General features: G+C 37.1%; 1 protein-coding gene and 1 non-coding gene across 6 annotated transcripts in view; both read left to right on the top strand.

The window, feature by feature from the left end:
- The window catches only part of Rabgap1l (RAB GTPase activating protein 1 like), a 682,536-nt gene that overhangs the window by 442,939 nt on the left and 214,518 nt on the right, over positions 1-25,079 (top strand). The gene's annotated exons all lie outside the window — the stretch shown is intronic.
- On the top strand, positions 17,508-17,616 carry LOC123458245. The gene has a single exon (XR_006635542.1). It is a non-coding gene; the product is annotated as a U6 spliceosomal RNA (small nuclear RNA).

Here is a 25,079-nt window from a genome sequence, read left to right as displayed (position 1 = left end):
TCTGCCTCCCAAGTGCTGGGATTAAAGGCATGTGCCACCATGCCCAGCCCAAAATTCATATTCTTAATGACTCCGTTAGACTAAATTGTTCTATTACTTTTTGTAGAGTAGCATTGTTATTGTTTAGTTCTCTGGAATGAGGACTTTCTAAGAGGTCTGCCTGGGGGTTAACACACCTGGAGCCTGATCAAGTGTCTTCTGGTACATGGGTTTATAGTGTCTCATCTTTATCTTAAAGATGTTGGAGTTTCTTGTGTCACTTGCTAATAAAATTGCCTGAATTTATAGCACAGAGAAGCAAGCTAAATTTAAAAGCCTTCCTGTCATTTGTCTGCTATAATTGCAATTGGTAAAAAATCACAATGTTCATTGAAATTAACAAAACCAACATAGGTGTTGCTTTCCCTCCCCTTACACCTGCAGTCTGTTTCTTTTTCTTTGTTTTTTGATTCACAAAGTAATGAGTTTTGTTATAGTATTTTCATGCATACTTTGTTTTTGTTGTTCCTTCTCTCCCCCCACCCCCTTCTACCCTTCCACCCTTAGTAGTCCATTTTTCATTTTGATTTCACATGTATTCTAATATTCCCCCACACACACCTACCTTACGACCTCTTTTTTCCCTCATGGTTCCCTTTATAATTTCATGACCTATATATGTATGTATGTGTGTGTGTATATATATATGAAAATAGAAATGTGGGCATGTGAAATTTTAATAGTTTTTGCATTATAGATACTAAGAGATTGCTAATAGTTTTTGCATTATAGATACTAAGAGATGGCCAGCATAAATGGTCTAATAGCTTCAGAAAATTCTCCTGTCTTCACCTCTTTTCTTGCTATAGGCACATAGTGATTATAGAATATAATATAGAATATAGATTATATATATATATACACACACACATATATATTTATGTATATATATATATGTCTATTATCTATCTATCCTCTATCTATCTATCTATCTATCTATCTATCTATCTATCTATCCATCCATCTTGGATCTGTCTATGAGAGAGAACATTCAGTATTTTATTCTCAGTGTGAGTTATCATCTTACTTAATATAATAATTTCTGGGTTGGAGAGAGGACTCAGCAGTTAAGGTGCTTGCTTTCAAAGCCTAATGACCTGAGTTCATTTCCTTGGTATCCATATAAAGCCAGATGTACAAAGTGGAAAGTGTTGTATGCATCTGGAGTTCATTTGCAGTGGCTGGAGGCCCTGGTATGCCCATCCCACCCCCCATCTCTCTCTGCTTGTAACTAAAAAATAATAAATAATTTCCATATCCATTTCATGATTTGTCTTTGAAGCTGAATAAAGTTCCAACGTGCATCTATTACATTTTTCTTATTCATTCATCTGTTGAAAGATATCTATTCATTTATGTTATGAGTAGAGCAGAAATAAACATGGATATACAAGAACCTCTGTGGTAGGACTCAAGAGTCCTTTGAATATATACCCAGGAATAACATGACTGTATCCTATGATAATTCTATGTTTCATTTTCTTTTTTGGGGGGAAGCTGATTTCTGTAATTCCAGTTTACACTTCCACCAGCAGTGAATAAGTGTTTCTCTCTTTTGTTATCATTTGTTTTCCTGATGAGGGCCATCGTCTCAGAGTAGTTTTAACTGGCATTCCCTAATGGCCATTGTGCTTCCTTTTGTTCAGTTCCTTAGTTCATTTATTAATTTGTAGTTTTGTTTATTAGATGTTCAATGTTTACAATTATTTATATATTCTAGATGTTAACCCTCCTGTTGGAAGTATATCTGGCAAATATCCCATTCTGTAGGCTACCATTTTGCTATGCTGATAAACTCTTGCTGTACACAGCCTTTTTAATTGCATGTAATACTATTCCATATGCTATTGGAGTCCTTTTCAGAAAATTCTTGCCTGTACCTGTGCTCTAAAGTTCCTCTAGTAAGTTAGGTTATTTAAGTAGTTTTACACATTTATTTGCTTGTTTGGCAGTATGTGTGTTTTTAAATGGGTACATGGATACCATCCATAGTGTGTGGGTGTGCAGGTCAGAGGACAACTTTCAGGTTGGTCCTTGCCCTCCACCTCATTTGAGACAAATCTTTCATTGTTCTATGCTGTATTTGCCAGCATAAATGGTCTAATAGCTTCAGAAAATTCTCCTGTCTTCACCTCTTTTCTTGCTATAGGCACATAGTGATTATAGAAGCCCACCAGAGCTTTTATATAGCTGGGGAACTGAACTCAGGCACTCAAGAGTTGGATAGCAAGCGTTTTACCCACTAAGCCATCTTCCCAGCTCAAATTTTTAGGTTTTAAAATAAGGTATTTTAAATGTGTTGGGGTTTTTTTTGGTACAAGATAAGATATATGAATCTAATTTCTTTCTTATGTATGTGAATATCCAGTTTTGCCAGCACCATTTGCTCACTAGACTATCTTTTTCCAATATATGTTTATATTTTTGTCACAAATTAGGTAACCATAGCTGTGTGGGTTTACTTCTGGGCTTTCTGATCTATTCCATTGTTTTATAAGTCTATTTTGTTGCCATGACCATGCTATTTTGTCATGACTTTGTAGTATAATTTAAAGTCAGGTTTTATGATACCTCTAGCAGTGACCTTTCTGTTTAGGATTGTTTTATTTAACTGACTTGAATATAATATCTCTATAGCCTCAGGTGTTTTTGATTAAGTTTTCTACTTAGTTCCCACTTAGAGCATTTGAGAGGTGGTAGAGGAAGTGTGTCACAAGGGACAGACCTTGGAATTGAGTCAAGCCCTGTGTGGTCAGAGTCAGCTTGTGCTTACTGGTACTTGCTATTGTGTCTTTGCTGTGGATATGTGATGAAGTGAGCCAGCTGCTTCTGCACTAATGAAATTGCTCCTGGAAATCTGTAAGTCTGAAATAAAACCTTTCCTCCTATAAGCTCCTTCTGGTTGGGTGATGGTCCCAGCAACAAGAAGGTAGCTACAACAGTTAGCCATAGTCTTTTGAGCTTCCATATAAATGTTAGGATGGTTTTGTTATCCAGTTCTATGCAGAATGTCATTGGAATGTGGATGTAGGTTGTATCGAGTCTGTAGATTACTTTGGCAATAGATCCATTTTCTCACTATTAATTCTGCCAATCCAGGAACATGGCAGACCTTTCTGCTGTCTTCTTCAGTTTCTCTTTTTAGTACTTTAGATGTTTCATGGCAGAGATCTTTCACCTCCTTAGTTAGATTTATTCCTGAACTGTTTAAGAAACTTGCAAACCATGAAATAGGTTGTAATCACAGCATCATGATTTCCAAGGAAATGACAGAGTTAAAGTAAGTTTTCAAAATAAACTTTATGGGGAACAATATTGTAGTGTGTCCTCAGGATGTTCATTCTTTCCACTAACTCATCTTTGTCATCCTTGCTGAGGATTATTTTGCAAAGGAACTTTCACATAAACTTTGACTTCCTGCCTTTCTGTGTTTTCTCTTTCACTCTTTCTTATAGTTAATAAAATATTTCTATCAAGAGCTATTATTTTCTATGTGGTAAAGTATTCTAAGAATGAAATAGAATTCATCTTAAAACCTACTAGATGTATGTTTTTGTCATATTCTCTCTTTGTGAAAATCTTGATGATAGCAGTGAGTTAATACTTTGTTGCAAATGAAAGGCTAAAATTGTCAGGTGACAAGGTGTTAATTTTTCATAGTTCAAAATACTAGTCTTTCTCAGAGATCCTAATATAAAGTGAAAAGGAATTCAGCTGGACTGGAGGGATGGCTTAACGGTTAAGGGACCTGCCTGCAAAGCCAAAGACCTAGGTTCAATTCCCCAGGACCCACGTTAGCCAGATGCACAAGAGGGCATGTGTATCTGGAGTTTGTTTGCAGTGGCTAGAGGCCCTGGTATGCCCATTCTCTCTCTCTCTCTGTCCACCTCCCTCTTTCTCTGACAAATAAATAAATAAATAAAAATAAAGTATTTTAAAAAAGAATTCAACGTTACTCTTATAAGGCAGATCATCATATCATGTACAGTTTTAAAGATTTCTTCATTCTAAGATTAAGAATATGAAGTTATTTCAACAAAAAATATAGCTTTGACAGCATAAATTTAAAAAATCCTAGTTTGTTTAAAATGCTTACTTAATCCTGACTATATGGTAGCCTTGGTCATTTCACTTGTTTAGTTGAAGATGTATGTTAACATGATTTAAAATTAGAGTCCCAAAACACATTTTCTTGTGTTAAGATTAATATATTGTCTGTATACTTTTAGCCGTATTCAAAAGGAAAATAATTTTTTATTTTATTTTGTTTTTTTAAGATTTTTATTAGCATTTTCCATGATTATAAAAAAATATCCCATGTTAATTCCCTCCTTCCCCCCCCCACACTTTCCCCTTTGAAATTCCATTCTCCATCATATTACCTCTCCATCACAATCATTGTACTTACATATATATAATATCAGCCTATTAAGTACCCTCCTCCCTTCCTTTCTCTTCCCTTTATGTCTCCCAAAAGGAAAATAACTTTAAACCATGTGTTTTGATATCTGCCCAATCTGTTTTAGAGTAAAGAAAAAGTCTAAATATATTAATATTTATAGTATGAATCCTTTGCTTATAAGCCACCTAGAAAAAATGTACTTTTTGAAACAACTTTTTTTTTTTTTTTTTTTTTTTTTTGGCTTTTTGAGGTAGGCTCTCATTCTGGCCCAGGCTGACCTGGAATTCACTCTGTAGTCTTAGGGTGGCCTCAGACTCACAGCGATCCTCCCACCTTGGCCTCCCAAGTGCTCAGAGTAAAGGTGTGTGCTACCACACCTGGCCCAGTTTTTGAAATACCTTTATATTAACAACTTCTGTAAATGTAATTATGTTGCACTTTTTGAAATAACTTTTTATTGAAGTATAATGGTAAATAAAAATTAGTATAAAACTTTATCTTTTTAGCTGGATATGGTGACTCATGTCTATAATACCAGCACTTGGGATACTAAAGTAGGAGAATCACAGTGAGTTCAAGACTAGCCTGGCCTAGAGTGAGACCCTGCCTCTAAACAAACAAACAAACAAATAAATAAATAGTTTTTTCACAAAAGTATTTGCAGGACCAGCATATGTGTAGACCAGAGGATGATGTCATGTGTTCTCTCTTGCTCTTTCACCTTACTACCCTGAGCAAAGTCTCTCACTGACCAAGGAACCCTGGAAATCCTTCTGTCTTCACTCCCCCCACCCCTCAGCACTGGGATTGTAAGCATGCATGGCTGTGCACAGCTTTTTATGTTGGTACTGAGGTCAAGTTAAGATTCTCATGATTTCACTGCAAGTGCTCTTTCTTCTTGAGGCATCTCCACAGCCTTAGTTTTTTAATTTTATGTAAATATAATCATACAAAATGAATGCTTTGTCTAGCTTTGTAAATTCCTTATCATGTTTGTAAGATTCATCTATCTTATAGTACCTAGGCACAATTTATACTATATACATATTAATACTATATATAATTTGTATAAATAATATCGTTTATTATAAATATTATGTAATTGTAAATAATATAATTTATATTTAGACTATACTATAGCTTATCCATTCCTTCATTCTATTGTTTATAGGCATTTGAATTATATCCAATTTAAGGCAATGAATAATGCTGAACATAGGTAGGTACTTCTGAGTATACACCTGAAAATGGAATTGCTCAGTTAAAGGTGCATATGCTCAACTTGGATAGATAATGCCAAATAACATCCCTAAATAGAATAGACATTACTTTTGTGGTGAAGGAAAGATATTTGTTTTGTTTTTAGATAGCCAATCCTGGGTCAGATTACAGTTCATGAGAATTAAACAAAGTGGAACTCACTTAATAAATGAAGCTATTCATTTGCCTTCTGAAGTTGCATACAGATGGGGCCTGGAAGCTGGACCTAATAGCTGAGTCACTTCTGTTCTTATATGAGAGAATTCCCTGGTTGGGAAAAGTCTATCAGAAGGTTCAGTTCTAGAAGAAATAACATAGAGAAAGTATAACACTGATGTAAGGATGCTAAACCTTTAAGATATTGGACCATTCCTGGTCACCTTTTCCAAGTTACTTGACCTGTATAAGTCCCAGTATCTTTATTTATTTATAGGGGCTACCTATCTCTCTGACTAAGTGAATTGTGATATGAAGTACTTAGCGCTTAGTCTAAATATTCAAGCAATAATATGTCCAGTATTTGCACTGTTCAGTTATGCAGTCTTTTTTATTCTACCCCAAATTACCTAGCTTTTAAATTTCCTTCCCCATATATACCCAGTTGAGATACTATTTTTGCTAAAAACACAATTTTATTTTTTTAAAAAAAATTTTTTTTTAAATTTTTTATTTATTTATTTGAGAGTGACAGACACAGAGAGAAAGACAGATAGAGGGAGAGAGAGAGAATGGGCGCGCCAGGGCTTCCAGCCTCTGCAAACGAACTCCAGACGCGTGCGCCCCCTTGTGCATCTGGCTAACGTGGGACCTGGAGAACCGAGCCTCGAACCGGGGTCCTTAGGCTTCACAGGCAAGCGCTTAACCGCTAAACCATTTCTCCAGCCCTAAAAACACAATTTTAGTCAGTGACTTTAATGGAAATTTTGTTTTACTTATTTTCCTGGTAGTGATTAAAGTAGTTCTCCAAATGTGTTTTTCTTTCCCTTCACCTTCTTACAAAGGATACATTAGGAAAACTCCAGTATTTTGCTTAGTCTTGACAGGATAACTGACAACTGGTGCTTGAAGTTGACTTTCCAGATAATTCAGTTTTTAGAGTACCAAATATATTCAGCTTTATATAGTAACTTGGTATTTCATGAAATTGAAGGAACTCATTGACCCTTCCAATTAGAGTATGACTCCAGTGCTTTCTTTCCTTGTTCAGATAAAAGAAATTGACATTTCTCCATTATCTCATTAAATACCACCAGGTATAATTTCCCCTGGAAAGAAGTGTGCTTAAGTTATCTGAAGAATTGGTTCATTATCTACTATTCTCCCTTTTAGCCCCAATAACTGCCCCACCTCCAAAAAGTGAATGAGCTGATATAAGGAAAATTAAGACCTATGAAAAATGTTTCTGAAAACCTGTGCAATAATGTATATAAGAGTAGACACTAAAATGCTCTGTTGGGCTGGAGAGATGGCTTAGCGGTTAAACGCTTGCCTGTGAAGCCTAAGGACCCCGGTTCGAGGCTCGGTTCCCCAGGTCCCACGTTAGCCAGATGCATAATGGGGTGCATGTGTCTGGAGTTCGTTTGCAGAGGCTGGAAGCCCTGGCGCGCCCATTCTCTCTCTCTCCCTCTATCTGTCCTCCTCTCTGTGTCTGTCACTCTCATATAAATAAATAAAAATTTAAAAAAAATCTTTTAAAATGCTCTGTCTATCCAACAAACAACCAAATAGGACTTCAAAGTTTAAAATATCAATAGAAATTTTTAAGAATACAAAAACTGTCTAAAATCTCGTCCCTGAATCATTTAAGCAGCTTCCTTTACAATAAACAACACCCACACTTCCTCCCCCACATAACACTAGGAATAAACTAAATTGAAATTACAAAACAAAAAATGCAAAATCTTTCCATATCCGTGCAGCAAAAGAATTAATACTATAAAACTTATGGAATTCAATCCTCATTAAAACACCAATTACTTTTTTCTCCCAAAATTAGAAAAAAATATCCTAAATAGCCCAAGAGGTAGAGGGGAGGGGAACTGGAGATAAAACTGTGTCTGAGCTTAAGACATACTATTGTGTTATAATATCCCAAACATAGTATTGACCTAAAAATAGACATGTAGACTAATGGAATAGAAGACCCAGAACCCAATAAACCCATGTAACTATACCCGGCTGATTCTTAACAAAGGTGCCAAAAAATGTGTTCAAAACAAGAGAGCTTCATCAATAAATGGTGCTGGGAAAACTTTCCATCCAAATGCAGAAGACTGAAATTTGAAATTTGACCCATGTTTCTTATCCTATATAAAATTCAGCTCAAAAATAGATCAACAATTTAAGACTAGAAGAAAATACAGGAAAAACACTTCATGATATTGTCACAGGCCATAAATCTTCTGGTTAAGATCCCCAAATAAAGAAAGCATGTTTAAGGGTATACCACATTTCCCTCATGTTCTGTTCACAGAAACTTTTGAGCTTACTGAAACTTTTGAACTCTTGAACTGTTTCTTCCATCTTGCCTTCCAGATCAGAGTTTCTATCTTCCACATGGCTGACTGTATTCTTGAGAGCTTCTAGAGAGTTTTGGACTTGTTCAATTAGGTTTGCATTTTCTACTACTAAGAAAGCAAAAATTGAAAAGTGGTACATCATACTAAGAAATTCTATACAGAAAAGAAGAAAATAAACCACCAGAGTAAAGATATAACCTAAAGAATAAAAGAAAATACTTGGTAGCAGTCATCTGACAGTAGATTAACATCTAGGAGATAGAAATAACTAAAAAACTAACAAGCCGAGTATGGTGGCACATGTCTTTAATCCCAGCGGTTGGGAGGCAGAGGTACAAGGATCACCATGAGTTCAAGGCTGCCCTGAGGATACTTAGTGAATTCCAGTTCAGCCTGGACTAGAGTGAGACCTTACCTCAAAAAACCAAAAGATAAAATAAATTTTAAAATCTAACATTAAAAAGCAAGTCATTCACTTAAGAGGACAAGTAAATTTAACAGACATTTCTCACAGAAAGAAACCCAATGGGGGGAGATGCTCAGTGTCTTTAGCTGAGAAATGCAAGTCAGAACTATAGTAAAGCACTGTCTCATCTAAGTTCAATTATTAGCAAAACAAAAAAAAGTGCTGCACAAGATGGAAGAAAAAAGAATTCATTTATCAAAGAACAGTATGGAAATTTTATCAGTAGAACTTCCAAATAATCTAGCTATCCCATTGCTCAGTATATATCCACAGGAATGAAATTTACATACCAAAGTGATAGCTGCTTGTCCATGTATTTTACAGTACTATTTGCAATAGTTAAGATATGGAATCATCTTATGTGCCTATAAATAAATGAATGGATTAAGAAACTATTACATGAGCCGGGTGTGGTGGCACACGCCTTTAATCCCAGCAGTTGAAATGCAGAAGTAGGAGGATCGCTGTGAGTTCAAGGCCAACCTGAGACTACATAGTGAATTCCAGATCAGCCTGGGCTAGAGTACAACCCTACCTCAAAAAAAAAGTATATGTGTACATACAAAGCATTATATTTAAACATAGGGAGATGGCTCAGTCAGTAAAGTGCATGAGAACCTGAGTTTGGATCCTTAACATCCATGTAAAAGCTGGGTATGGCAGACATACATGCAATAAGATTTTACATGTTGAATACGTTTGTATATTCCTTCCCTCTTGCTGAGCCAATCTTCTTTATTCTTCGTCTACACTGTTTCCCATAGAAGGAAATGTTGCTTCCTCTAAGAAGTTACTCGATGACTCATCAGTATGTCGACCCATCCTTTCACTTTCTCTAATACTGCCCATTGGCCAGTGCCCATTTTTTCTATTTCGTATTACATTCCAAATCATTGTTTCCTATCCTAGGTCATAAATTTCCAAAAGGAAGAGCTATGTCTTTTTTCATGTGTACTACATACCTAGTTGTGTATTACTGAATACCTAGGTGACTTGTGGCAAACACACAAAATAGTTTTTTGGGGGAAATAGAGATAAAGTATTAGTGGACAAAATTGTTTTTATCATCTTCATTCAAATATTACAGGTTAAAAAATAACTTACTTCTTGAGTATTTTAAGAAAGGCAATAGTTAATACCTTTAGGGATTCTGTCCATTTCAAAATTCAAAGATATTTTAAGAAACAGACAACCAGACGGTATCTCAACAATAGTGGAGGTGTAGTATGAATACAGAAGCAATGCAGGAAAATGTGAGTGGGATCCTCAGAAGGAGGCACTGAAGTCATTCCAGCAATTGCACTTCATGAGTCCCATGTTGTTTTCTTTTCCTGACCTAGGGTTTTTGTAGGCTTGTTTTGTGCAAAACCTAAATGATCTCAGAAGGTGTGCATGGTATTTAAACTCTTAATACCAGTATCTCCTAGCAATTTCGATATGTGCTTTTTAGATAAAATTCCTGGTACAGCCAGATGCATGCCTTGATCCCATCAGGAAGCAGAATTAGGTGTGCAATGAGTTCAAGTCCAGCCTGAGATTACATGGTGAATCCAGATCAGCCTAGGCTAGAGAGATAGAGACTCTACTTTGAGAAACAAAACAAAAACAAACAAAAATTCCTAATAGAGAAACTGACTGATCCCATACATATTTTCAAATAAGAGTACACTGCTACAAGTCCCATGATTCATTTTAGACCAGTTGTCCATCTCTTAGACCATTTAGTCATATGGGCTACAACCCTCTGTCCAGGAGGCTGATATCCTGAAACTAGACATTTTGGATTTGGCATAACAAACCATTTCTAGAGTACTTATAACTCAAATAATAAAATTCTTAGGGTTGACTACACTGAAAGTAAGTATTTGGTAAATATAATATTTATTAAATAAAAGTCATGCATTTCAAAATAAGTTATTATATATGCAACCATACATATTTACTTAATTAGAGTGGTACACTTGCAAATTAGGCCTTAATCTTTAAAATCATAATTTGGTTTTCAGAGTTGAAGTGGCTACTGTTTTCTAAATTATTTTCATGGTATACTTTTTATAAATAGTGTTTTGTATAAAGGCAATTTGCAGCTTTGACCTTTTATAATTATTATTTTCATGGTTATCTGCAGTGGTGTATGGAATGTTTGAATGCTTCCCATTGTCAATAGATTGAATTGTAAAAACACCTTCTAAATAATACTTATTGAAAGATTCACTGCAATTATTGGTAACAATGTTCCTTTAATTTATAAATTATTTCTATTGTACAATAGAGAAGGAACTCTATCATAAACAGTAGAATGGTTGTGAAAATCTTGTTATATTAGAGAGGACTTGCCTTTCCTGTCCTGTTTTAGACATAGCAACTTTAGCTGATAAACTCCTGGAGTTTTTCTTTAAATCTTGGAGTATAGGTTGCTGGTAGACATTCTTGGAGTGTGTTTCTGGGCCACATACTCTACTGGAAACTGCAGAGCTTATTTCACTCAAATACAGTACTGCTCATCACATCCCTTATACCCTTTACCAACTTAGAAATAGGCTTTTGTTTTTAAATTTTTACAGTCAGACATTCTAATTATTCTTGTCCATCTGTACAACAGATAGGCAGATGGTTTTTTTGTCTCTAAGATAAAAATAAATAAACCATTAAAACAAATCATTGAGCCAGGCGTGGTGACACACATCTTTAATTGCAGCATTCAGGAGGCAGAGGTAGGAGGATCTCTGTAAGTTGGGGGCCACTCTAAGATTCATAGTGAATTCTGGGTCAGCTTGGCCTAGAGCAAGACCATACCTCAAAAAAAGCATTATTTATCCTCCTTTTAAGGTTGAGGTCCTATCAGTTTTCAGTACAGGGGCTATGGAGTTAGCCCAACTGTTAAAGACACTTGCTTGCAAAGCCTGATGTCCTGGGTTCAAGTCCCCAGTACCTGCACAAAAGCAGATGCACAAAATGGTACATGCATCTGGAAGTTGTTTCCAGTGGCAAGAGGACCTGAAGCACTCATTATCTCCCTCTACTTGCAAATAAATAAATAAATAAATAAATAAATAAGTTTTAAAATTTCTTGATGTAGGTTTCTGTGTCTCATTCCAGCGTTGCTGGTCTCATACCCTGGGTGCGCTTTGCTCCAGCAGAATTTTTCCATAGTATATCACTTCAGTGGTGTTCCTGGTACTCTGTTCTAACTGCCCCTTTTAAGTAGTTTATGATCAGCTCCATTGTTTGGCATTTTAACCAAACAGTGGCTTGATCTTTTTTTCTAGGGCCTTTTAATTATACCTGGACATACCATTACTAGAATTGCTGTCAGGTAGTGGTATCTAGCTACTTCTTCTTTTTTTTTTTTCTTTTTTGGTTTTTCGAGGTAGGGTCTTACTCTTAACCCTCTACTTATACTAAAATTGCTGATTTCATCAGTTTAAAAAGGGCACAATAGGATTTTCTGGTCTATTTTTCAGGTTATCTCACCAGAGCATTCTGAAGCTCTTTTTTTTGTTAGATGTCCACTTGACATTTTGCTTCTTGTGTATGTATTAGTAATATAATCCATTTTGCTCTTCATTTTTGAGTGATAATGCCAAAATTTCTTCATAATTGAATAGAACAGTTTTTTCATTGGTCCAGTGGTTCATTGACCTAAGTAAAGATTACAGCTTGGAGCAGGTCATAATCTGGTCATTGTTTTGTTTAAGATGCTTCTTTGTTCTTATGTAAGGCACTTAAAGATTTTGGTTGTGTGTTTCTTTCTAAGGCATGATCTAGTTCTTCTAACTTTGTACTGAAGAGGTACATGTTTCTTCAGACTAATCCTCTTGGTTTGCTAATTGTAAGGATATATCTATCCATAAAAATTCTTAATACCTAAGAAAATTGGTACATTCATAAGGTCAAAAATCTTTTTTTTTTTTGAGTGAGATGGAATGCAGGGCCTTGAGTGTGCTGGCCTATTGCTCTCCCACTGATCTACATCCCCCAACCCTCTTTTTCCCATTTATTTTGAGACAGGGTCTTACTGTTGCCCAGGCTGGCCTTAAACTCAGTCTGTAGCCCAGACAGGTCTTGATTTGTGATCTTGCCTCAACCTTCTGAGTAGCTGGTATTACTAGCATGTGTTACCAGCCCTGATTTCAGCATCTTTTTTACACTTAAAATATATTGAAAATATTGTCTATTAATAGTAATATAACTTTTATTATATATTTTATTATATATTTCAAAGAATATATAATAAAGACCTAATAGCATTGAAAATCATATAGTTTATGGCTCATCTGTTTTCTTATTAAATAGAAGCAAAGTACATTTTTTGTGATTTTTTTTTTTTTTTTTGAGATAGGGTCTTACTGTAGTCCAGGTTACCTGGAACACACTCTGTAGTCTCAGGGAGGCCTCAAACTCATGGCGATCCTCCTATCTCTGCCTCCCAAGTGCTGGGACTAAAGGCAGGAGCTACCATGCTTGACCTTCAAAGCACATTTTACCTAACAATTAATAAATTTGCACCTTGAAAAATAAGTAACTGGAAATAAATGAGGGGCTGGGTGAGATGGCTCAGCAGTTACTTGATTCCCTAGTACCCACATAAAGCCAGATGCACAAAGTGACATGTGCATCTGGAGTTTGCAGCAGTGTGCCACTTTCTCTCTCTCTCTCTCTCTCTCTCTCTCTCTCTCTCTCTCTCTCTCTCTCTCTCTGTGTGTGTGTGTGTGTGTGTGTGTGTGTTGGTCTCTCTCCAAATAAATAAGCATATTTTTTAAAAAAATAAAAACAAATAAATGATGTTGAGTCAGAAGTTAATATTGTTTATCATATTCAAGTAGTACAAGTCAACTCTGACACACACTAAAATTTTAGACCTCTGAAAAAGAAACCTTTAGCTATCACACATTACTTTTCCTATTCTCCTAGCTTGTTATATGATCTAACGCTTGTTCCAGATTTTTTTTTAATCAGTATAGCTGCTTTACACTTATTTCTGGTTATGAACTACCTGGAATTTTAGAAATGCTTGTGTGTGTGTGTGTGTGTTTATATGTGTATATGGTATGACTTTATGTATGTATGCAGGTTCACATATGTGTGTGTTTACATGTGTATATGGTATGAGTTTATGTATATAGGCATGTTCACATATGTGTAGGCACATTTGTGTGGGTATGTCCACATAAATACAGGTGCTCATGGACACTCATATGTCATCCTCAGGCATGCTCTCAGTTTTTTTTTGAGACTGGCCTGGAGCTCACTATTTTGACAGACTCGCTGGCCAGTGAGTTCCAAGGATCTGCCTGTGCCAGCACTGGGATTTATGTGGGTATTGGGAACTGAACTCATCCTTACAAGACAAGCACTTTATTGGCAGAGGTTATTTCCCCAACTACCTGGAAGTGCTTTTTTAGTGAGATCTCTTTAAAAAATCAGATTATATTGATGTAGTTCAGTACTAAGATACAGTGAAGTCCACATTGTTGGTTCATCATTCATACCAATGTGCCTTGAAGGATGGGCAGAGGAATTCTTTTCTCCAGACTCCAGTTGCCTGCTATGGTCTGTAGATACCCTTCTTGGGTGGAGAATCATTGAGGGAAGATTCTTCTATGTGCTTTCTCTCTCCTACCTCTAGTGCTAAGATTGGAATCTGTTTAACCAATCCTTCCATGGTATTTCAGAAAATCTTTCTGTCTCTCATTTACCTGTCCAGACTCTGTTTCTCTTTTTACTTTACTCCTTTTTCCTATTTTCTTATATTTACTTAGGCCTTTGGCTTGCTTTCAGTTACTCAGTTTGACCTAATAGTATGTTAGAGTGTTTCAGATCTGACCATAATGAAGAAAGGAATGGAAGGAAACCTCTTGCATCAGTCCTCAGAAGCTACCAACACATTTCCCCCACCCTAATGAGATGCCTACCTGTTGGTATCTGACGAATCTCTGCCTCATATCTTTGCGTAGAGTTGCATTATAAAAGACCTCTTCTTTTGTCTTAGTCATGGAGTGTGTAATCCCAAAAAGAAAAGAGGGATGGGCAGGGCCCTGAGAAGTAGATGATAATGAGAGGAAATCCTGTCCTTGATGCTCTGCAATTGGATTTTGCTCTGCTTTTAGCATCAAAGAAGCACATATATTTTGGAGACCCTTGGTATCATTTGTGTTCATATACTATTCAGGTGACAATCAAACATTCCTCAAGATGGTTTCGCTAAGTGAGAATAGTGAAGATGCAGAGCAACACCCTGAAGCCCTGTGTAGGAAGGACTAGGAAAGGAGAGAAGGACATGCCTCAGCTTCCATGAAAACTGACAACTAGCGATCCTCTAGACAGACAGAGTTGGCTTTTCCATAGTTGAATTTCTGAAGCCTTCTTCATACCAGTCTTTAAAATGACTTTTTTTTCCTTTGGTTCTTTGAGGTAGGGTCTTACACTAGTCCAGGCTGACCTGGAATTCACTATGGAGTCTCAAGGTGGCATCGAACTCACAGCAATCCTCCTACCTCTGCCTCCCGAGTGATGGGATTAAAGGCATGCGCCACCACACCCGGCTCTAAAATGACTTTTTTTTTTTTTTTTTTAAATTTAAGAGCGACAGACATAGAGAGAAAGACAGATAGAGGAAGAGAGAGAATGGGCACGCCAGGGCTTCCAGCCTCTGCAAACGAACTCCAGACGCGTGCGCCCCCTTGTGCATCTGGCTAACGTGGGACCTGGGGAACCGAGCCTCGAACTGGGGTCCTTAGGCTTCACAGGCAAGCGCTTAACTGCTAAGCCATCTCTCCAGCCCTAAAATGACTTTTTAACATCATGCCAGCCAAGATTTTTTGTTTTGTTCTGGACTTTTTTTTTCTTCATTAGTTATTTATATACTCAGTGTGTAAACAGCACATGTTGGTACCACCCTTACCCTCATCCCTGCCCCCCCCCACCCGAAGGGACCCTCCTCATTGGGGATGCCAGTTATCCCCATGGTGATTGTGGGTTATGCATTGTGGGGGTAGCCATCGGTTATGAGGAAGAGACGGTGTCTCTGTGCATAATATCCCAACTTGTTAGCCAAAATTTTTTAATATTTATTTAATTTAATTTATTTATTTGAGGGAGGAAACAGACAGAGAGAGAGAGAATATGGGCACATCAAGGCCTCTTACCACTGCAAACCCATTCCAGATGCAAGTACCACTTTGTGCATTTGGCTTTATGTGGGTTTCAAGCAAGTGTCTTTAACTGCTGAGTCATCTCCCTAACCCAGTGTTTTTATCTGTGTATTTTTCTCAGACAAATACAAACCACTTTCTAAATATTTTCAGTAAAGGTAATTCTGAATTTTATTTGAAGTTTACTAACAAACCTTAAATATATTTTATCTTCCATGCTATCATCAGCTTTTAAATCTGTACTAGATTTGATATCAAATAATATTTTGAACACAATGAATTTCACACATTCATTCCAATCTTGTAAGTTGTACAATCACTCCAAGTTAGGTAATATTATTCATTATACTTTACTTAGTTGGTAATATTCATTATACTTTACTTAGTTCAAGAAAGGTCTTTGAATTTAATTGTTTGGATAAAATCCTTGGAAAAACTTGGGGTTGGTTACAACAAAATAAGAAATCAACATTTCTTTTCTTAGTGGGTCTATATTAAGGGTTTATTTAGATTAGATATGGCCAACTCAAGGACACAAAGTGAATGAAATGCACTAGGAAGAAAACAATACAGAGCAGTGAACTAGATAGCAACTCAGATTTAACAGCCGTGGAAAATTATGTGGCCAAATAGAATGCATCATTATCCATATTTAACCTGCCATCTGTGACTTCCAAACTCAATAGCAAGGTGGCATAGTTTTCTTTTTGGAGGAAAATTTGAAAGAGGTAAGGTAATTCTACATCTAATGATACATTAATATATTTGTGATATAGAAGCCCATATTGCAAAGGATGTATTGTACTTATTAAAGAAAAGTATAATTACCCTTGAAAACATCAGGCAGTATTTCTCAAATGTAGTGTATAAACAGTTCATGTTAGAATTATTTGGAGCATGGAGTGATTTTAAAATTTACTATAGCCAGGTGTGGTGGTGCGTGCCTTTAATCCCAGCACTTGGTAGGCATAGATAGGAGGATTTCTGTGAGTTCAAGGCCACCCTGAGACTACCTAGTGAATTCCAGGTCAGCCTGAGCTACAGTGAGACCCTATCTCAAAAAACCACACACAAAAAAAGAACTTACTGTAGCCGGGTGTGGTGGTGCAAGCCTTTAATCCCAGCACTCAGGAGGCAGAGGTAGGAGGATCGCTGTGAATTTGAGGCTACCCTGAAACTACACAGTTAATTCCAGGTCAGCCTGGACCAGAGTGAGACACAACCTTGAAAAACAAACAAACAAAAAAAACTTATTGTAGAAATGGAAAGATGACTTAGCAGTTAAGGCACTTGCTGGCAAAGCCTAAGGACCCAGGTTTGATTCTCCACGTCCCACATCAGCCAGATGCACATGGTGGCACATGTGTCTGAAGGATAGAGGCCCTGGTGTGCCCATTCTTTTTCTCTTTTTCTCTCTTTCTCTCCATATCTTATAAATAAATACATTTTTTAACTTTAAAAAATTACTGTAGGAGCTGGGAATATGGCTCAGTGGTCAAAGTGGCTTGCTTATAAAACTTGAAAACCTGGGTTTAATGCCACAAGCTGTTATGTAAAGCCAGACAGGAATTCATTTGTGTTGACAAAAGACCATATACATACACACACCCACACCCACCCACCCCCACACATGGGCAAATAAAAAATAATTTAAAAAAATTACTGTAGTGCTCACTTCAGCAGCACATACATTAAAAAATTAGAATGATACAAAGAGGATTAGCATGACCCCTGCACAAGTATGACATGCAAATTTGTGAAGCATTCCATATATTTTTAAAGTTACTGTAAAACTACAGTAATAAAAACTGAGTTAGGGCTGGAAGGATGGCTTAGCTGTTAAGGTGTTTGCCTGCAAAACCAAAGGACCCAGGTTTGATTCCCCAGGACCCACATTAGCCAGATGCACAGGGGGGGCACACATGTCTGGAGTTTGTTTGCAGTGGCTGGAGCCTTCGTGCACCCTTTCCCCCCTCCCTCTTTCTCTGTCAAATAAATAAATAAAAATTAAGAAAAAAAGAACTTGAAAAAAAAACACGAGTTAACCAGATGTTGTAGCACATGCTTGTCATCCCAGTACTAGGAGACTGAGGCAAGAGGATCACCAATCTGGGCTACATAGGGTGACCCCATCTCAAACAAACAAACAAACAAACAAAAAAAACCAGCAAGAGCCTATGAGGTAATAGCATAGGTATAGAAGTATATATTAATGAACTGAGACAATTAAAGATTTAGGGGCTGGAGAGATGGCTTAGTGGTTAAGGCACTTGTCTGTGAAGCCTAAAGACCCATGAAAAGATGTGTGATGGGGCTAGAGAGATGGTTCAGTAATTAAAAGCACTTACTTGTGAAGCCTTATGGACTGGGTTCAGTTCCATAGTACCCACATGAAGCCAGGTGCACAAAGTGGCACATGTGTCTGGAATTTGTTTGCAGTAGCAGGTGGCCCTGACATGCCCATATTCTTTCATTCCCTCTCTCTCTATGTTAACAAATAGAACATGTTTTTAAAGATGTGTGATTAAAAGCAGGGCATGGTGGCACACGCCTTCAATCCCAGCACTGGGGAGGCCAAGGTAGAAGGATTCCTGTGAGTTTGAGGCCAGCCTAAGACTACTTAGTGAATTTCAGTCAACCTGGCCTAGAGCAAGCCCCTACCTTAAAAAAAAAAAAAAAAAAAAAAGATAGAGATGTGTGATTAAAGTAGCTATCATGGAAACACAAGGTAAAAGTGCATAATGTCATATGTTTTCAGGCCCACTGAATGGCTATCATCAACAAGACAGGCAGAAACTGATACTGATAAGGATGTGGAGAAATTAGAACCTTCATACACTCTTGGGAGGAATGTAAATGGTCCAGTCACTTAGGAAGTTTAGAAGGTACTCAGAAAGTTAAATACAGGGTTACTCTATGTCCTACTTATTGGGTTCTCATATATACCCAGGAAAATTAAAAATGTATGCTTACACATTAAAAATTGCATATGAATGGTCATATCAGCAATATTTATAATAGCTATTAAAAGAAGAACCCAAATACCCATTGACTGATAACTGAGTAAGCAAAATGTAGAATATCCATGTAGAATGTAATTTATCCGCAAAGAGGAATGGTATAGTCATACATGGTACAGTATGGTTGAACATGGACAGCATTAAGCACAGGAAAGCATACGGACATGAAGGTCATGTGTGATCCCACTTTTATGGCAAATCCAGAAACAGCAGATTCATGGCTGGCAAGGATTAGGGAGGGCAGAAACTGGGAGCAACTACTCACAGGTTCAGCAATAGGGTTTGTTTACAGTAGCAGGGAATGTAAATAGAGTTGTGATGGCAACTCATCTTGAATACACTAAAAATCTCTGAATTAAATGCTTTTTGGACTGGAGAGATGGCTTAGAGCTTAAAGGCTTTTTTGCTTTTTTTTTGTTTTGTTTTGCAAAACCTGGATTCAACTCCCCAGTACCCATGTCAAACCAAATTCACAAAGTGGGCATGCATCTGGAATTCATTTGCAGTGGCAGACGATTCTGGCATGCCCATTCTCTTCTCTCTTCTTCGCCCTTCCCTTCTCTCTCCCCTTGCAATAAAAAAAAGTCACATTTTATTTCAGTTTGTAACAATAACTTGTGAATGGGGAAGCAGAGTGGTTATTAAACATAGTTCTAGGGACATGTCCTAGCTACAATATCCTTGAAGGGTAAAGCCCCAGAAATGTGCATGTTCATTAAACATCAAGGTTATTCATTTCCTGAAGTTTAAAAATGTGCTGTTGTACAGTTGTAAAACTGCGTACACTTAAATGTCTTTGAACTACTGAATGTATGCTTTTTTTCATGAAATATACAAGAGCAGTAAAAAATTATTAGGGTACATTATTTTGTCCCACCTGGGAGTTATGGAGCACTACATATAGCACAGTCCTCTCTAGAGGAAAGGGAAAGGGAAGTGGAGAGGCATGGGGCCGTCCGTGTACCTCTTTCAGTTCTTTGAATTTATTAGCTGTCAGATTCCAGGAAGTAACATAATAGTCCTAGGTAATGAATTCAGAGAAACACACAAGTTATAGGAAACATCCAGCAGTGTTTCTTTGGTTGCTGGGTTTTTAGTGTTGATTCTGAGTGGCGGGTGTAGGGTAAAAAGTGTGGGATGCTGATTTTTTTCCATGATTTTTTGGCCTGATGTGACCAATGGCCTATCAACAAAGCCATGTTGACAGAGAACAGATACATAGTTTAACAGCTAAACTTCCTCGGCAATAGTACCTGCATCAGAAATGTTTCTCGGCAGTGAAGCACCAGAACAAATTGCAATTAAAAATAGATATTTTACTTTGTAAGGATTTAGGATAACAAGTAGGAACCTTTTAGTGTCAGCAGTTGCCAGACAGAATGAAGGTGGGTCTGCATTTTCCTATTATAAAATATTTGGGGTCTTTTTCAGATGTTTACTTTCACAGAGTTGGAAAATGGTCTATGATCTTTAATAGATCCTACAAACATTGAGTTTATAAAGTCTCTTTTGAAACTCTATAGACCCTCTTTTCCCAAAGTTTTCCCCCAAGTTTTGAAAGAATAACTTTGTTTAGAAAAAAGTATAGCTTTAAAAAAGTGTAGCTTAATACGTAGTAAATTCTGTGATTGATATCAGCCCCTCTTACTTTGATTAAGTCTATTTTTTATGAAATACCTTATACTTTAAAAGTATTCATTTATTTATTTGGGGGGATGTAGAGAGAGAAAGGTAGGAAGGAAGGAAGTGCCAGGGCCTCCCGGCACTGCAAATGTATTCCAAGTGCATGTACCACTTTGTGCTTCTGGTTTAACCTGGGTACTGGGGAATCAAACCTGGCCCATCAAGGTTTGCAAGCAAGCACCACCTTTAACCACTGAGAGTCACCTCTCCAGTCCTAAGTCTATCTTTTTCACAACAACAAAACAAAATCCATAACCAAGCTTAAAATATACTCCTCTTACATTGATGGTATATTAGGATGGTTATGTTATAGGGAAATCACTGTGGTCAATTTGGATCTGGGATGGTGGGTAGGATTAGATCGCCTCAGCTCTCCCCTTTCTGCCAGTTCTATGTGGCTAGCAGAATCTGCTGACTCACCCTGAACCATAGGGGTTCTATTCCCAGTCTTCTTCCTGTCCAACTATAGGACTTCAGATGTCTGCTTGTGTTCATTGTGTATAAATGGACTGAGGCTTTGCCCTCAGACAGCATATCTGTACTCTGTTTTAGGCCAATTACATTATTTGGTGATGGAAACAGAATTATCAGACATTTTTTTGAAAGAGGCAGGTTAGTAGGTTCTTATATTATATTGGACCATAAGGAATATACATACATTATACACACATTACACACACATGCATGCATGCATACATACATACATACATACATACATACATACATACATACATACCTGGTCTGGAATTTGTTTTGTAATCCATCCTGGCCTTGAATCATGATCTTCCTTTCCTAGCCTCCCAGATATTGGGTTGGTAGGCATATGCTACCATGCCTACCTAAGAATTTGCTACAAGTCCAAAATTATTAAATATTGGCAATTTCTTGTGGTTTGGCCTAATAATACACAGGGACAGTGACATGTTGGAAATAAGGTCATAAGAGCCAGTGATACCTAATCCACACTTAGAGAATGTGTTCTATTCAGGACACTGTGGTGGCCCATAGTCTCTGCTTATGTAATACATGGATAAAGACTGCCTTGACTAAAGAGAGACCTTACCTTTAAAAAATACATTTAAATTTGCATTCTTTTGCACAGTGAAATCATAGTTGTTTTAGGACTCTTTTCTTTACAGGCTCAAGTAAAGCACATAGCTTTCCCCCTCCTCACACCTCGATCTATTTACCTCAGAAGTTTGACATACCAGATAGGAAGTGCAGTTACATATATAGAAATCCACTGAAAGTTAATTTGTGGCAATGACATATACATTATAAAGGCATAGCTGACTTTACATGTGTTTTGGGGATCAAACTCAGGCTGGGAGGCTTGTACAGCAAAGTCCATTTAACCACTGTCATATGCTGCTGTAATCCCAACACACCTTTGGCAATACGATGCAGAGCCTATAAAATTTCCCTAAGCTCCAGGGCCAGCCCGATTGTTCTTGGAGTGGGGAAGAGAGAAAATCTCAAAGGTAGATGGAACTGACATCTACAGGTTGTTCTCTGACCATCACATACTTGCTGTAGTATGCATGTACTTAGACAAACACAAACAGATAGTAAATAAATTTCAAAACTTAAATGTAGAACTGACATAGCTAAAATAAGTAGTACTATAGGGCTGGGGAGATTGCTCAGCAGTTAAAGGTATGTGGAAGCAAATCAAAGGTCGGGGTTCAATTCTCCAGTACCCATCCAAAGTCAGATGTACAAAGTGTCACATGTATCTGGAATTTATTTGAAGTGGCAGCTGGTCTGGTATGCACATCCTATCTCTTTCTTCTTTTTTCTTCTTCTCTCTCTCAAAATAATGCTGTAAAAAGTAAAAACTAAAAATAATCAAAACATAATTCAACACTAGTCTTTCAGTAAGTGGCAAACAAAAAAGAGTATGTGCTTAATTGAGCATGGTGATGCATACTACATGCCAGTGATACCAACACTCAGGAAGCTGATTCTGGAAGATAGTGAGGTTGAGGCCAGCCTCGGATACATAGTAAGTTCAAGGCTAATTTGAGCTACATACTGAGACTGTGTCACAAAAATAGACCATTTTAAAGTGAATAAATGGTAAGATGTATTGTTGCTTTAAATCTGTCCTTTGGCACTCAGCTTTTTTTTTTTTTCTTTCACATTAAGTATACATTCAAGACATGTTATGTAATACCTAACTGTTTAACAGTACTACAATTTTGTGGAATTGTGAGGGAGGGAACACATTATACAATATATGTAAAAATCTTAGATTAGATTTTGTTTTTTGGCTATTTCTCTCCTGTGATTTCTTAAATTTGGGGTAAAGGGAATTTATGGAATACATTAGGGTGTTGTATTTTATCAGCAGGATAACTAACCTTTGGCATGTACATGTGTGTAGTATGTTTAGTGTGTGTATAATATATGCACATATGTATGCAAATGTACAAACCCCATACACACATGTTAAGAAGCCATAGGAGAATGTCAGATGTCCTCCTCTACCATTCTGCTTTGTTTCTGTGAACCAGAGCTTCTCAGTGAACCTGGAGTTATTATTTTAGGTTGGATTGGCTGATTGGTGAGCCCCAGTGATTCTCTGTCTCTCTACTCCCCACAGGATTGGGTGCTACACCCAGCATTTTACACTGGTGCTGTGAATCAAATTCAGGTGGTCTCAAGCTTTCATATTTGTGCTGCAATAACTCTTACCCAGTGAGCCATTGTCCCAGCCATCAAGAGAACTAGAATTTCAAGGTTCCTAAAGGTTCATATGGGAATCTAAAAGGGATTCAAAGACATTGAAGATAATGCAAAGTGGATGAGTATCATATGTGAAACACCAATATGAAACAGACTAGAACTCACTGCAGTGAGGAGCATGCTGAGAGAAGATCTGTAGAAACTTCAAAGTATTTTGATGTAAGATATTGTTTCTAGAAAATAGCAGCTAATAGTTCATTAGTTCAACATCTAAGGGGCCAAATATACTGGTTAAAAGGATTGTTACCTGGGCTGGAAAGATGGCTTAGCAGTTAAAGTGCTTGCCTGCAAAGCCTAAGGACCCATGTTCGACTCTCTAGATCCCACAGAAGCCAGACACACAAAGGTGAGGCAAGCACAAGGTCACACATGCCCATTAGGTGGTGCAAATGTCTGGAGCTTGACAGCAGTGGCTGAGGCTCTGGCATACCAATTCTCTCTCCCTCTCAGTCTTTCTGTTTCTTTCTGTCTCTCTCACACACGATCTCTAAAAAATAAAATAATAATAATAAAAAGGAATATTATCATATTTATCTATCACAACTCATTTAATAAATATTATATTCTTAATATATGTTGACATGGAGATAGTCCTAACTGGTCTGATGGTTAATAGAGTACACATTGTTTCTGTATTCAGGAAGCTAACTAGTAAGTGTGTAGATAATAAATAGAAAAGTATATATGTGTGTGATGGTTAATCTCAGTGGTCAACTTGGCAAGATTTTGAATCTCCAATGAAAGAAACTCTTTGGGCCGCTGAGGTAGGAAGACTGTAGTGAAATTGAGGCCAGCCTGGATTAGATCAGCTTGGACTAGATTGAGACCTTGCTTCAATATTAAACAATAAAAATATTTTTTAAAAGATAAGGACTCATCCCAACTGTTGGGAGAATCCACTGGCTGTCTTAAATCATGGACTTACAGCATTTGATTTCAGAGTTTCTGAGATAACTGTGGTTATAGTCAATACACTGAAGGAGATGACGAAACCAGGTAGGCTTTGCTGCCCAGGAAGAGCAGAAGGGGGTTAGTTGAACTTGTGCAATTGCAGTTGAAGACTTAAAGCTTAAATTTTTAAGAAGTATTATTGCTATCAAGTAACCATGGCACACATATATAACCCCAGCACTTGGGATGTGGAATTGGGATGATCAGGAGTTCAATGTCAGCCATGTCTACATAGCAAGTTGAAGACCAGGTTAGGCTGTGTGAGATACTCTCAAAAAGAAAAAGAAAGAGAAAAGGAAAAAGCATTATTACTATATTTTACTCAGGAAAAATACTTGTTATAAGATAATGGAAACATTACTCCTCAACCACTGTATCATTTATGAGTTGAGAAAGAAGATGTTATAGGGAAATTGTTGGTAACATTTGTTCATTGTTGTCATATACCTTCATTGTTGTTGTTTTTGAGGTAGGGTCTCCCTCTAGCCCAGACTGACCTGGAATTCACTATGTAGTCTCAGGGTGGCCTTGAACTCATGTCAATCCTCCTACCTCAGCCTCCCGAGTGCTGGGATTAAAGGTGTGCACCACCACACCAGGCTTCAGCATTTACTTCTGAAACATGACTTCCTTTTTATATTTCCAACAAATTTTGTTTAGGAAGAAAGAATTATTGTAATTTAGGCAGATAATTTGTAAGTACTGATAATAAATAACCTTTTACCTTATTTGTAATTTTCACTTTTAACCTTGGATTTTTCCACTTCTAACTTTTGTAGACATTGCATGGATGAAGTTTGTGTTTCTGAAAGAAGACAGTTCAGGTGCTTTATGTTT

The sequence above is a fragment of the Jaculus jaculus genome, chromosome 1 (genome assembly GCF_020740685.1).
Source record: "Jaculus jaculus isolate mJacJac1 chromosome 1, mJacJac1.mat.Y.cur, whole genome shotgun sequence".
Lineage (NCBI taxonomy): Eukaryota > Metazoa > Chordata > Mammalia > Rodentia > Dipodidae > Jaculus > Jaculus jaculus.
Note: the sequence above shows the minus strand (reverse complement) of the source record. Positions and strands in the feature narration are given on the sequence as shown.